Here is a 271-nt window from a genome sequence, read left to right as displayed (position 1 = left end):
AAACTTGAATATTATACAATATTATTAATTATTTTACATATATTATGTATATGACAAGACGAGAATTATTTAAATTTGATTTCATCCCTCTTCGTCTAAGATCTCACTCCGGTAAAAATTCATCCAGTACGGGGTGAATATTCGTAAATTCGAGTATTGTCATCCTAGTTAAAAGATAGAGATATTTAAAAAAAAATCGATTAAAAACATAGTTTCCAATGTTAGAATTTTATCTTCTATATGTTGCTCAATTTATTATTATAAAAATTAG

Source organism: Arachis ipaensis, chromosome B02, assembly GCF_000816755.2.
Source record: "Arachis ipaensis cultivar K30076 chromosome B02, Araip1.1, whole genome shotgun sequence".
Taxonomy (NCBI): Eukaryota; Viridiplantae; Streptophyta; class Magnoliopsida; order Fabales; family Fabaceae; genus Arachis; species Arachis ipaensis.
Note: the sequence above shows the minus strand (reverse complement) of the source record.